Raw genomic sequence first — 14171 nt, 5'->3', positions numbered from 1 at the left:
GAAAAACGATTGTTATAACAAAATAAGTTTATGTGGTAGTTAACAAATGGCTTAATTTAAGGAAAATATATTTACACTAAATAACCTGCTTTTAAAATAGCCGTAAAGCGCAAGGTTGTTGTGCCAAAATTATGTGCGGCACTGTGGATACTTATGTACATATATATACATATAACTAGAATGTACACGAACTTTTACCAGTCTTCGAAATGCCAACTTGCTAGAAGTTTGTAGAATTATACAATATATTTTATATAAATACCATGTTGTTTGATATGAAAAACTTTCAAGTCGAATTAAAGTTACTCAATAAGGTAATATATGTACCTATTATGAATATCGTTATTTTAATGTTGAATAGTATGATCCAAATGTTTTTTTCGGAGATTTTAGAGTTGCCTTGTAAAATCTACGACAATTTCTTGGAGATACTTTGTGAAATTATAAAGTTTTCGATACAAGAACTTGATTTTCAAAACATACGCCGGCTCTTGGAGAGAAAAAGTTAATATGCCGTTTGCAGTATATAAAACGTAATGAAATAATTAGTAATTAAAACTCAGATTTTTTTCTTAATTAAAAATTATGATGGTCATGAGGCTCTAAGCTGTAACAAAGGTCAAACCGTATGTAATGATTTTTGTACCGAAAAGCAACCCAAAAAGGAATACAACTTCAAGAATTTTACAATAAATTTTCAATTTTTTTTATTAACAGTGTTTTAGTAGAAAACTTATTATTTTTATAAATCCTTGAATATCTACAATTACAGTTCCACTTTATTAACGGTAATTTATCCAAAATAATATTTGAAATGTGGTAAGATTAAAAGCGTTTGTATGGTACATAAGCCTCTACTTATAATAATGCTCATGGTTCCCTCATGTATTGAACACATAGATTGCGACAAGCAGCATTTGTCAAAAGTTAAAATACACACGTTCTTATGGGATTCTTATTTCGACGACAGCACGACAGTGGGCTTAAAGTTGTCGCAGTCGTTACATTACAACCAGTCCTAATTTTGCCGACGACAATGGGCAGCTGTAGCATTGCCACTAATATGTGAAATGTAAAATTATTAAATGTTCTACCAAGTCTGTCGTTATTTTACCAACATAAGCATAAAATATGTACGAAAATGTTTGATTTTTTACGATCGGTGCGCGCACATGTGTGCCGTGTATAGCGTTGTACGCGCACAACATCTCATTTCTCTCGTGTCACCGAACAGTGAAGATCGCGGACAATGGCAAGTGTTAAGGCGAGAGATTGCTTTCGAGGCTTCCAAAAAATCGATTTTTTTGAGGATTTTTTTTTTTGGGAGGGAAAGTAATAATTGATTCATGCAAAATTTCTAGGCTTTATAGTTATATATTTGAACATCTTTCACAAATTTTTTGGATCCGAAATCTTTGATATTCTGTCTTTGGGAAGCAATTGCCCGATACATCTCGCATAAGCATTTGTTGGACGGCGGGCAGGATGCAGCTCGCAATTCTATCGGAAATAAAAAATTCAAAAAGATTTATATTCCTTAGCAACTTATCTTCTAGTTAAACTAAGAAAATTCCAAAAAAAGTGTAAAATTCTGCAAATTTTTAAAAACTGAAAAAAAGTGGTTATTGACCAAAAAATTTTACTTTATGTTGTTTAAAAATATGTTAAAACTTGACTTTTCTTAATTTTTTTTAGTTTAAATAGAAGATAATTTTATGCCAATGATAATAAACTTTGCCCTAATTCCATACGACGTTTAGTTTTTTTTCTATCCTGCCCGCCAATTAAGAATAATCGTAAAAATGAAAAACCGAGAAATCTCGATTCAAAGTTGCTAGACGCTCGGTCACTTCCCTTCTAGCTTCGATAATATTTCGAATACCCATATATAACTTTGGGACATATTCTTAGATAATTTTTAAGGAAATTTAAGCAAAAAAAAATCGGTTGTTTGAAGCTTCTAAAGCAGGCTCCCCCTTAATAAAGATTTCGTATCAGAATTTATTGATCTTATAAAAAATGAATTGGCAATTTGCCAAACGAAAAGTGATAAACATAAAAATAAAATTGAGAAAAATAAAAGTTGGAATAACTTATTAACGAAATACAAAGGAATCGATAAAAGTGCTACATTAGAAATAAATTCGAAGAAATGTTCCGCTTGCCTGTCGCACATGTTCACTGTGTGAAGAACGAACGCAATATGGATTTGTGTGTCGTGTATGGGCCCTATAAGACAATATTTTCCACACAGTTTCTTTCCCACTTACATATGAACATACATATGTATGTATGTACTTATATACGAATGTAAATTTCCACATAACTTATTTAAATATGTATGTGTATACATTTGTGAGTAATTAGTATTTATTTTACAGATTTTAGTGGAAATATGATCGCTTTACAAAGCAACGCAGAAAATAAACTCAAAACTGCAAACAAAAAATGCCGCCATTACTTTTTATTGATGTGATATTACCTATGCAAACATAAGTAGTATATATGTATGTATATTTACAAATTTGTTTAGTGGGCACAAATATATTACTATGTACATACATACAAACATACTTATGTATAGTGTATGCTCCATAGCTTTTATGCAAAAGTCAATCAACTGCAGGCAATAAATTTTTGCTTTCTCTACAACAGACTTTACTGCTCCATCGATTTTCATGTTGTCATTACACAGGCACAAATATGCAAACATATCTGACTATATACTTACATACTTGCATATATAGATATATGTACATATGTATGTATGTATATTTTCATTTTTACGCGCGAAATTAAATTTTTGTATTTTTTTCCTTCGGTCTTCCTTATTCAATTACATGTGTTGTTTCGCTAAGAAACCGCACGCCACTTTGTTGCTTCCATAATTTTAAAACTCTTGCAACACGTTGCTATAGAGTGTAATATTATAGTTTTGTTCACCTAACGTTTGTACGTATCACCTAAAACTAAGAGAGATTGATATAGGGTAATATATATATAAATGATCAAGATGACGAGACGACTTGAAGTCCGGGTGACTGTCTGTCTGTCAAAAATTTCCGTCCGTACAACTTAACACAACATACATACATACATATGTATGTTCCTTGGCAAAAACGTAAGGCGGAGTTCGTAGATGGGCGTAATCGGACCACTGCTACGCCCACAAAACGCTATTAAACGAAAGCGTATAAAGTGCCACAAACAAGCACTTAAATAAGTTATTGAATTCTAATTGGGTCAAGGGATCGCTGTGGCTAGGGGCCCCTGTTGGCAAAACATTTTCAAAAAGTGTACGTGGCCTCACAATCTAATAAGTCTCCTAAACCACTTAAGCTACAACAATCAAATTAACCTAGCGCAAATATTATAAGAAAATGTGTGTAAAAATAGATGAAATATAAGACAGGGTGTTAATGGGCCCGGGGTGAAAATTGGATGATAGGCTTGACTTTTAGGTGAGAACATAAATCTCAAGATTAGCTTGACCGATATCAACCAAATTTGGTATGTGGCATTCCTCTGATTCTTTTCTTTCGTGTGACAAATCAATAAGCGGTTAATATAACGGGATAAAACTTTGCTCGAAAAGTTCCTTTAGAGTATGCCAGCCTATGGCCAAAAAATGTCCAATTCTAACAAAAGGTACCTATGTACCGAATATAACCCGGTACCTGTAGTTGACTTTTTACCGCAAATATTGGTCAATGTGTCATATTTATAATTGAAATTCCGAGATAATCATTTCCTGATAGTAGTATGTCTGTATGCTACAAATGAGTTGAATGAGGTCAAACTCTCTATAACCCTTAAACAAATATGTTCGCACTTCCGGCTGACATTATACCGCATATATCGGTCAATAAGTGAGTTATCTTAATAAAATTTGGGGGGTGTGTGTATCTTATAACGGTGCATATTTGTGGTTAGAATGCTTAAATCGGGTGAAAGCGCGACTAGACCCCATATGACTAACAGAGATTATGTAACTCCAGGTACTTCCGTGGCTTTAATCCTTGCAAGTTACAAGAGAACATTTTATAATGTTCGGTTGTAGCCGAACTTAGCGCTTCCTTACTTGTTTCTATTTTATTATTGTTTCTGCTTTCTTGCCTATTATTGCCGCACACAGTCAGCGAGGCATTCGTCGCAATGTTCCGCTTAAAGCGATTATTGTGATTTTATTGCATGAAAAGTAAATAAATCCATCAGTGAACCCATGCGGTGTAAAGTATCCTACTGTTCAATGAACCGCCAAACGCCATACGATGCGCACAATAATGCCCCAACCTCCCCTTGCCGCTGTGTCAGGCCACAAGCCGCATTGGTCTGTACGAAGAAGCAGCTATTGGAACTGACGATGCCACATACCTATGTACATATGTATATATCTAGCTCGTAGCAGCAGTTATCGATAGCGATTGATGACGAATAAGCAAAATTAAATATGTTTACATTCATACATACATATACATATGTATGTATAAATGCATGTATGAGTTTATGCGCGCAGATACGATAAATAAATATTGAAATTGAAAATGAAATTGAAATCGGAGCATATTTCAATTAAGTGAGTGTTCGAAATGGAAGCAAAAAAGCAAATGATTTGCGTGCAAAAAAAATCTTAAACAAGCAACATATAGATATGTACACACATATGTATGTATAAGTATATGTACATTGTTAATACAGTTATATAGCCCCGCCAGCTCATATTTTAGTCCGCCTTTATTTATATGTATATGGTTGTGGGGGTGTGTATTGGGGAACATTTCAATAGCTGATTTATTTGCCTAGCAACGCCGCTGTCTTGTTGTAGTTCTGCCGTGAGCTTCTAATGTATATACACAGAACTTCTTTTAACTCCAATTTTTTTGCTTTGTGCAATTTCGCGGTTTTTCACATACATACATATATCGCACACACACTTAAAAAGAAAAACATAAAGCTTGCTGCCACCATCAACGCTGATCTGCTGTGTACCGTTGTTTATTTACACTTAAATGTGATGGAATTTAAAAGTAAGCAACAACAAGCGCGGAAACCAACACCAGTTCAAGGGAAATGAAAAGGAAAAAAATACCGTTATTTACTTGTGTGTGTGTGTGTAAGTACATATCAGCGCTTATTGGGCTACTTAGTAGCACCGTTATTGATTGGTAAATCAAATTTACATGAGGATTGGTGTTTGTATTGACTCAGTCGTTTACCTGTAAACGCATTTGTTTGCATTAAAAGCTGCTGTTTTGAAATTTGTGTGTGTTCGGCATTTGATTTTTCAATTTCAATTTGCTTGATAATGTAAACAAATTGGTGGAATATTGGTAACGCTGTTAGTAGCAGTCATTACACAATGGACACAAAAATGCGATTTAAAGTTGGGTAATAAAGCATTTTAGCGGCCTTAATAGAACTTTATACACTGGGTTATTTCTACAACAGACATACTTATGTATATATCGTACATACATACATAAGTAGCTTAAAAGTAGACTATGAAAAAATTCTTTTGTGAAAAATTAATTTTAACTAAGGGCGGATGCTGTTAACAAACGTACCATATGATCAGATTACAACTAGGCGCTGTAACCACTGAAAAGCGAATACCTTGCAATACTGGAGGTGGCGTTTGGCATGCGGCCCAGGGTGCTTACTATACTGACCTTTGGGTAAATGAGCTCCTTGAGAATATGATTTTCGAACTTATCGAACAATTTTGTTCCTCATGAGTTGAGTGTGTTACTTATTACTTAAACTCAGTCAGTTGACAAGCTTTTTTCTTTGCAGCTTACTGTTTGTTTACAAATTCTTAATTATTTTGTTGATCGCTGTCATTTATTTCACGAGCTTCGAACTAGTGTCCAGTACTGTAGGGTATAAGGAGATTGGGAAAAGTATGCGAGAATGGCGTGTTAAGGGAGTATTCTCATGTAATCACTGAGAAAAATCGATTTTTTATTACATTTTGACAGTAAAACGTATTGAAAACAGGCTGTGAAAAACTCGGACCGAAATTCATAGTATTTGATAAGTTACAGCTCATAGTCGCTGACGTGTCGTAAGCGATTGTCTATCAGGCGCCATGACAAGTCTGCAGCTGCTACGTTTCTAAATGCATTTTTCTAGAATCATCATTTTCTGAAACTGTCATGGTCCTAAAAAAAAAGTATTCAACCAATTGCTTTAAAATTTACATGTGTTCTTCTACTCATTTATAGTTATCGTCCCTATCAGAATGGTTTATTTTCGAAAATATTTTCATATATTTTTTGAACGATTTTTAACAAAAAAGAACAAGAATTTCGTGACTTTTTTTGAAGTTCGACATTTTTTTTAATGAAATTGATTATATTTGGTAGGGACGATAACTGCAGAACTACTGAATAAATAACCCATTCGATTTTTTTATTTCAGACAACATGAACAGCCGCTATCACCATGACCAGAGAACTACTTTTTTTTTGTTGGGGACTACTTCGATTTAAACAAAAAAATATATTAAAAATGTAAAAAACGAAAAAAAAAAATTTTTTGTACATCCCAAAATACAAATAAAAATATATTAAAAAATTAAAATGATTGAATTTTGTTGCCGCATAAAAAAAAAATTTCCTAAAAAGAGGTAAAATGTATGCGGTCACATGAGAGTACCTTAAGAAAGGAAGACTACAATAATCTCCCATTGACACAGCAAAGAGCCGTTATGCAATGTGGAAATGAAAGAGAAATTATTTATATGTAGAGCGAAATATGTATGTATGTAGTTTGAGAAAATAAACTAGAGAAGTTGGTATGTGCGGAATTTTAAGTAAAAGTAATGCTGGAAGTTAGTGGCACTATGCAAAAGCATTTAGAAGATCGCTGAAATTGTTATATCACCCTCAATGACAACTGTAGTAATATAAGTATGTATGTATATACATACTTATGTATGAATGTAGTTATTAGTATGCATATATTTTGCAGCTTTAATATGTGTTTTTAGGAAAGAAAACATGTGTATACTTATGTAAGTATATTATCAAACTGTAATGGTGGATATGCTACTGACATGGTAAGCAAGTAAGAAAGTTTAAATGAAATTAGAACGGAGATAAGCACTAGAAAAAATGTTTTCTAGCAAAGCTCTTGAAAACTCTACCAGAAGATATACTTAAGTTATACAGAGACAAGCCTCTGTTAAACATTTATAAAAATCCTAGTTAAATAAGTTATAATTTAACTTATTGCGCAAACAATGAAATTCGACAATGATGACGACAGCACATTCCAAGGAAAAGTTGCTGTTTCTGAAATTCTCACGTTTTTGCTTGTATCGGGTGATTTTTTAAGAGCTTGATAACTTTTTTAAAAAAAAAAACGCATAAAATTTGCAAAATCTCATCGGTTCTTTATTTGAAACGTTAGATTGGTTCATGACATTTACTTTTTGAAGATAATTTCATTTAAATGTTGACCGCGGCTGCGTCTTAGGTGGTCCATTCGGAAAGTCCAATTTTGGGCAACTTTTTCGAGCATTTCGGCCGGAACAGCCCGAATTTCTTCGGAAATGTTGCCTTCCAAAGCTGGAATAGTTGCTGGCTTATTTCTGTAGACTTTAGACTTGACGTAGCCCCACAAAAAATAGTTGCCCAAAATTGGACTTTCCGAATGGACCACCTAAGACGCAGCCGCGGTCAACATTTAAATGAAATTATCTTCAAAAAGTAAATGTCATGAACCAATCTAACGTTTCAAATAAAGAACCGATGAGATTTTGCAAATTTTATGCGTTTTTTTTTAAAAAAAAGTTATAAAGCTCTTAAAATCATAGTAAGCAGAAAGCATAAACTGTAGACTTAAATTTGTAATTTTTAAGTATGGCAACTCTAGGCGCAGTTCAACAATCCTCGTTTTGCTTTCGTTTCGACTATTTTCTCCAACTCTGGCCCACAGGGAATCTCTTAAAAGTTAAAAATAGCGACCACTTGAGAAATATATCACATTTGCCAAAAAAATAGTTTTTCTTTAAAGTGATACAATCTTTTCAGCCTGTCCCTAACATTCACAGCTAACTTTCTGCAACCTAAACTTCGAACCTAGGCTGCTAAGCTCTTGCAACCATACAAGAAGAAAAGAAATACTTTTCGAGAGAAATACTTTAACTGGAACAAAAAATTTCAAATTTCAAAAAATAACAGGTTGATCATACCAACTCATATGTATGTAATTATGTAATTGTATCGGGTTGGAATTGCTTATTTATGTTTCCTCAACGAATCATACAAAGCCCCGTTAAGTCAGTTCTTAGACCATATATCATAAGCACATATGTATGTACATATACATTTGTATATCTATGAAAGTTCTCACTTAAGCGCTTCTTCAAGAGCGACAACCGTCAGCAACAAAAACCAGCCAAGAATCATTGAAATTTAGCTAGTACGAGTATGCGCAACATCATGTGGCATGCAACGTCATATTTTTGTGTGCGAGTTTAACCTTAACAAAGAGTATTCTTGTGTGCGTGCGCTAAAACAAAGATTGTGGTTTAAGTGCTTTTCGTTTGAAGTTGCACTGGTCAGTGACAGTTATTCGTTGTTGCATGGCAATGAAATGAGCAGAACAATGCCAGCAAAAAACAGAGAGCAGGAAATTCAAACAGTTGCAATGAAACCAGCACTTGAGCTCGTGTTCCCGGCGCGCTTGATTGCCTGAGTGACAGTAGCCATGATCTGTAGCAGAACGCGCTCGGTGCTTTCTCGAAATGAACATGTGCACATGTACGTAAGTATGTGTGTAGAAGTAACTGGTTAACTGTAGTGGCGGATGCTGATAGGAATTTTATACTTCATAATACAATGTTGATGAGACGCGACAATTAATTGAAGAGATGCAGCCAGTTAAGTGAAGTATGCACTTCCGAGTATGAAAGCGATTCTAAAGCAGAGTAGAAATTTAATATAATTTATATAAGACGAAAAGGTTTTAGGGGATGGGGATTGGTGGTGGTGCTCTTTATAAAACTAGAGCTTTTCAAGCAGCGCTAATAGTTATCAAGAATTCTTTAAAGCTTGAGTTGTGCGTTTATAAGTTATAAAATTAAAAAATAAAATACAACCGATAAGACTCTCTTAAATAAGTAACTGATTTTGGTAGTTTTTTAGATACTTATTAAAAATCTCTGCATATTTTTGATGGAAAACAAACACTTGATTAGAAGCTTCTTACTTGACTTTGAAAGCTTTCATAATTAATTTTTTATAAATGTATTAAAATTTGGCTATAATTATTTTTACTTAAAATTCGAAAGCTTCTTCTCCTAAACTACCATTTGTATAACATGCATTGTTTCTACAGCTTTCATATACGACTACCTCAAGAAAGCTTTCGACACAAGCCTACTTGTTTGATTAAATCACTGGTTAACTCAACTACTGGCCTTTGTTATTTAAAACTTTATAAATATAGACTTTCTTGATATTTTGCTATTCTTTTATACCAAATCAAAAACCAACAAACATATACTTCTATATAAATAAAGTGAAAGCTTTTAAGAAAATATTACTATATAAATGGTTAAAAAAAATTAAGCGGACTTTTATCTCAACTTCTATTTTCAATTATTAAGGCATTTTATCAATAATTATAATTGCCTTCTTAATGAAAGCTTTTAGCAATAAAATAAAATAAATTAATATCAATTTCTAAACAGCACAGGACAGTTTTGCAACCGAATTATTTATTTTTTGCAACGTTATGTTAAAGTTTTAAATAGAAAATATTTTAAAAATTACATATAAAATTTGGAAATAACAATTTTTGCTATTTTTTTTGCAGTTATACTTATTTGTATTCAACAAGCCGTGAGAAATTTGAAATTTTTGGTAAAAGTAAAAACTTTTATATGATAAATTATTTTAAGACAATTCCTAAATAAAATATGCAATTTATCAAACGTTCTCAAGCTTTTAAGTGTTAACTAACTTTGAGTGAAAACTTGAAAAATTCTTGTTTTATTTATTTCAAAATACTTCTTAAAGGTTTATTGTTTTTTGAAAGTTTCGAAGCCTGCACTCGATACTAAAATTTTCAAAAAACTCAAATTTTGGTGAGCTAAATTTGTGATTGATTCTAAACGCTTTCATACATATGTTAAATATGCTTTAAAGTTTATCAAATGAATACTTCTTGTAATTTTCATATGGTTGTAATCCATCGAGGCTTAAGGACCCATTCTTAGTTTTTAATCTGATTTTTCGAGGCCTTCAGGTCTTAAGCTACTTTTGACTAAAAGCTCTGAAATAACAGATTCTGAAACTTTTCGGTTTTAAATTAGTTTTAGATGGAAGCTTCGTAAAGCTATCCTATTCTAAAAATATCTTAAAGCCTTCGATACCAGTATTTCTAACGATTTTATTATATTAGAATATTTCGAAGCTGTGATAAGGTTTTCTTCAAAATTGTCAGCTTTTTAGTGTTCAAGTCCTTAGCATTGCAATAAGCTTTAATATTGTATTTTATATTAGTGTGAAAGCTTTTGCGACGAACACATGTAGGAAATATTATATTTATAATAAACGAAAATATTAATTTTTCTTCAAAATATACTAAGCTTTTTTGTTGTATTATTTGTAACCAAATTATAGAAACCAAAAGCTTTCACTCTTTTCAATATAAGGGAAAAACAAAAATACGATTCTAACTTTAATAAAAATCAAATTAGGCGTAACCAACAAAGAAACATTAGAGCAATAAATTTGAATATGAAAGTGAATTGATGAGTTATTGCTTACCGAACAAAAGGCACACTGAAGCCATGAAATTATAAGTGCTTCACTGCTCAAGCGCTCAATGAGTACCTGCAAAACAATAACAATTATAAGTGAGAGAACAAAAAAAATTGAAGCTGTAATAATAAAAAAGCGCTTGTCGGCAAGAAATAAAAGTTAAGGCAAATAACCAGAAAAAAAACAAAAGTGTGGAAGCAGCTCGAACAAAATGTGTCGACAAAGAAAGCCAAAAAAAATAAATGCTTAATAACATGAGAAATGCAAAGAAAAATGAGAAAATGTAACATAAAACCGCAAAGTTGGCGATTGAATGCCGAACTTGAATTTCAACAAGTTCACGCCTCGAAAATTATGCTCCAGAGTAAATCATTCGATATTTTTGCCGCCACATTCAGCGCGAGTGCAAAGTGTAATTTCGTGTATTTTTTTCTTTTCTTATTTATTATTATTTTTTGCTTTTGTTTTTAACTGCAGTTTATCTTAATTTTTTTGGTTTTAATATGATTCGGGCTTGGCTTTCTTTCGGGTTTGCTTCATAAATCCAACAAGTGCACAGCTGAGTTGAACGACAAAATAAACTGCACGCTGTGCGGCAGAGTAGGCGGTGAGGTGCATAGCGTGCAACACACAATTTTTATGCTCTTGCTACGTGTTGCTACAGAGTATAATAGTTTTGTTCACCTAACGTTTGTATGTATCACCTAAATGGAGGTATGACCAGACAAGTTGAAATCCGGGTGACTGTCTGTCCGCCCGTCCGTACGTCCGAGCAAGCTGTAACTTGAGTAAAAATTAAGATATGCATGAAACTTCGCATTCCTTGGCAAAAAAAAGAATTACAGGTTCGTAGATGGGATGCCACGCCCACAAAACGCCATTAACTGAACACCCATAAAGTGCTATAACTACGCACTACATTAAGATATAGAACTGTATTTGGTACAGGTGATCGCAAGGGGAACCTGTGCACAAAAAAATGAATAAGTTTAATATACATATCTCCTAAAGTAATTCGCTTAGCGCAAATACTCGTATTATAAGAACTTCTACCGACAGTATGAAATTAGATTACAACACCGTTCACTCCCCATAATAAAGTTCTGCTAAAAACTAGTAAAAGCGCGACAAATAAATAACTTAAAATTAAATTTTAATTAAATTTTTTTTTTTTAAATTCCATTTTATCATATAAATTTTGAGTATACTTATGAGGAATTACTTTATATGTCAGGATAAAACATGGCTCAAGCAGCTCACTACTTCCGGTCTTTGACCAAGTATCCTCTGGGTAGCCTAAGAACATCCGTTCGAAGGCGAGCTAAAGTGAGAAGGCGAAACATCCCCTACATAGGGTTGTGCGCTGGGTTTGGGACCCGCCACGTAAAAAGCTCACCCCAATGAAAAACCAAAAGCAGCCTCGGCCACGTAGCGAAAAGATGAAACGACTGGCGCGCTGTTGTTAACTCGGCTATAATCGCGTAAGCGGTGTCTACGCCAATTAAGAAGAAGAAGTCAGGATAAAACTTTACACGAAACGTGCCTTTGAGGTGTACCACCTTATGAAAAAAACTGCCCAAATCTAATCACAACTATTCAAGCCTCTATGCACAGAATATGTGGACCCATTACCTGTAGTTAATCAATGTATGGGATATACTATATATACCTAATAAAAATTTTATCGAACATTCGGTTGAAAACTCGCCCTAGACTCCATATAACTAACAAGCCTATTGTACCTAAAGTTATTTCTCTGGCTTTAATCCTTACAAGCTGCAAGAGTGTGATATGTTCGGTTACACCCGAATTTAGTCCATTCTCACTTCTTTATTTTTGGTTTTATTTTTTTTTTCAAGTTTTATTTTCATATTTTTTATCGAACTTGTTTTCGATTGTCTGTGCAGCTGTGAAATGATGCGAATGAATAAGACAAGAGAAACTTCATGGAATAAAACCGCAACAGTAAAAACATAGCAACAACAACATAATGTCAAAATAATGTTAAAAAAAAATCATAACTAATAATTTCAAGCCATAAAGCAGCAGTAAAGCTGTGTGCTTCCGCGTGAAAGAGACGAGAGGTGGGTATGTTGAGGTTGGAAATACAAACAATAAGAAATTGCCTCAAATTGGTAGAAAGTAGCACGCGGGTGTGCTGATTTGAGGTTTTGTAGCTCACTTCCCATCTGGCGGCTTGGCTGGTGCTGCCATTTGCGTAATTTGTGGTAGGCCGTTAAGTGGCGACTACGCGCTACAGTGGCAAGTGCAACTACCCACTTACTTCTCGGCATATACAGTGAACCAATAAAGTTTACATACACCTACTTCTTCTTCTTCTTAATTGGCGTAGACACCGCCTACGCGATTATAGCCGAGTTAACAACAGCGCGACAGTCGTTTCTTCTTTTCGCTACGTGGCGCCAATTGGATATTCCAAGTGAAGCCAGGTCCTTCTCCACTTGGTTCTTCCAACGGAGTGGAGCTCTTCCTCTTCCTCTGCTTTCCCCGGCGGGTACTGCGTCGATGTTTTCATTCATCCGGACAACATGACCTAGCCAGCGTAGCCGCTGTCTTTTAATTCGCTGAACTATGTCGATGTCGTCGTATATCTCGTACAGCTCATCGTTCCATCGAATGCGATATTCGCCGTGGCCAATGCGCAAAGGACCATAAATCTTTCGCAGAACTTTTCTCTCGAAAACTCGCAACGTCGACTCATCAGTTGTTGACATCGTCCAAGACTCTGCACCATACTAGCAGGACGGGAATTATGGGAGTGACTTATAGAGTTTGGTTTTTGTTTGTCGAGAGAGGACTTTTGCTTCTCAATTGCCTACTCAGTCCGAAGTAGCACCTGTTGGCAAGAGCAATCCTGCGTTGGATTTCTTGGCTGACATTGTTGGTGGTGTTTACGCTGGTTCCAAGATAGACGAAATTATCTACAACTTCAAAGTTATGACTATCAACAGTGACGTGAGTGCCAAGTCGCGAGTGCGACGACTGTTTGTTTGATGACAGGAGATATTTCGTTTTGCCCTCGTTCACTGCCAGACCCATTTTCTGTGCTTCCTTGTCCAGTCTGGAGAAAGCAGAACTAACGGCGCGGGTGTTGAGGCCGATGATATCAATATCATCGGCATACGCCAGCAGCTGTACACTCTTATAGAAGATGGTACCTTCTCTATTTAGTTCTGCGGCTCGAACTATTTTCTCCAGAAGCAGGTTGAAAAAGCCCCACGATAGGGAATCGCTTTGTCTGAAACCTGATTTGGTATCGAACGGCTCGGAGAGGTCCTTCCCGATTCTGTCGGAGCTTTTAGTGTTGCTCAACGTCAGCTTACACAGCCGTAATACCGGGGATAGCAAATTCAGACATCGCGGCATAAAGGCAGC

General features: G+C 34.6%; 1 protein-coding gene across 2 annotated transcripts in view; it reads right to left on the bottom strand.

The window, feature by feature from the left end:
• Window positions 1–14171, bottom strand: part of LOC120777065 (insulin-like growth factor-binding protein complex acid labile subunit) — a 128743-nt gene that overhangs the window by 50085 nt on the left and 64487 nt on the right. For both annotated transcript variants that reach the window (XM_040108190.1, XM_040108191.1), the window contains one exon: window positions 10782–10847. The gene's annotated coding sequence lies outside the window, so the exon portion shown is untranslated. The remainder of the gene's footprint in view (window positions 1–10781; window positions 10848–14171) is intronic.

The sequence above is a fragment of the Bactrocera tryoni genome, chromosome 5 (genome assembly GCF_016617805.1).
Source record: "Bactrocera tryoni isolate S06 chromosome 5, CSIRO_BtryS06_freeze2, whole genome shotgun sequence".
Lineage (NCBI taxonomy): Eukaryota > Metazoa > Arthropoda > Insecta > Diptera > Tephritidae > Bactrocera > Bactrocera tryoni.
The sequence above is the reverse complement of the archived record's forward strand: the minus strand, read 5'-3'. Positions and strand labels throughout refer to the sequence as shown.